A 1,206-nucleotide genomic window follows, 5' to 3' on the forward strand; every position below is an offset into this window, starting at 1 on the left:
GTAGAAAAGCTGTAAATTTAAGAAAATGAAAGAAGAAAATACAAACCTGTAATTTTAACACTAAGAGATAATCACTGCTAACATTTTGTTACATTTATTTCCAATCTTGTTTTTTTGTAATGTGCCTGCATTTTGTTTGTGTAAAAAGTTGGAACTAAATGTCACCTAAAACTTGTAGGCTGCTTTTTCCACTGAACATTAGTATTGAACATATTCCCCCATGACAAGTAAATATATCTTTGAAACATGATTTTCACTGTCTGTATAGTAGTCCATAATATGGATATACCTTCATTGATTTAATCACTCTTAGCCATTTAATTTTTTTAAATTTTAACTATTAGAAATTACAGTGTAATAGGTATAAATATTTTGGTTTTGTTTTGTGAGTGGGAAAATAACCTTATTTCATTTGGGGGAAGGGCAGGCATCCAGTCTCAGAACTTTTGGACCTCTTTCATGGTGGTGGCAGCCTTGGTGCCTTGGGCACGTTGAAGAGCACCGTCTTGCTCAGGGGCAGGCACTCGCCAACCGTAACGATGTCGCAGATCTGGACATCCCTGAAGCAGGGTGGCAGGTGCACGGACATGTTTCTGTGGAGTTTGTCAAAGCGATTTTACTTGTGGAAGTAGTGGAGGTAGTCCCAGTGGATGACAATGGGCTTCTGCATCTTCATCTTGGTCACCACGCCAGGCAGGATCCGCCCTTGGATGGAGACATTACCAGTGAAGGGGTATTTTTTCTTAATGGAGATGCTCTCAGTGGCGTCTTGAAGCCCAGCCTGGTGTTCTTGTAGCAGGGCTCGTGTGGCGGGAGCTTCTCCATGCCAGTTCGCGCAGCAGCTCCCTCCTCTTGTTTTGAAAGATGGTCGGCTGCTCTTGGTAGACACGCTCAGTCTGGATGGCCGCCATCTGCCTGAACAGCCCGAAAAAAAAGCAGGTATAAGTGTTTTCAAAGTCCTGCTACACGTGGCCAAATCGCTGTCCAGAAATTTTTGCCCATCTATACTTCTGCCAGCAATGGATGAGAACACACTTTCACCAGCACTGAATAATAGGTTTTTTCTTTTTACGGTATCTATTTGGTAGGTAAAAAATGGCATCTCATTTTAATTTTCACGAATTTGATTTCTAATCAAATAATACGTTTCTTCATGTGTTACTATTCAATTTGTGTTTATTTTATGCTCACTGTCTTTCCTATATT

The 1,206-nt window shown here is 40.7% G+C and overlaps 1 pseudogene; it reads right to left on the minus strand.

Annotated features, from left to right (window-relative positions):
• Positions 1–437: 437 nt before the first annotated feature.
• Positions 438–911, minus strand: LOC103609294 (annotated as a pseudogene).
• Positions 912–1,206: the final 295 nt, after the last annotated feature.

Source organism: Galeopterus variegatus, unplaced genomic scaffold (genome assembly GCF_000696425.1).
Source record: "Galeopterus variegatus unplaced genomic scaffold, G_variegatus-3.0.2 Scaffold9440, whole genome shotgun sequence".
Taxonomy (NCBI): Eukaryota; Metazoa; Chordata; class Mammalia; order Dermoptera; family Cynocephalidae; genus Galeopterus; species Galeopterus variegatus.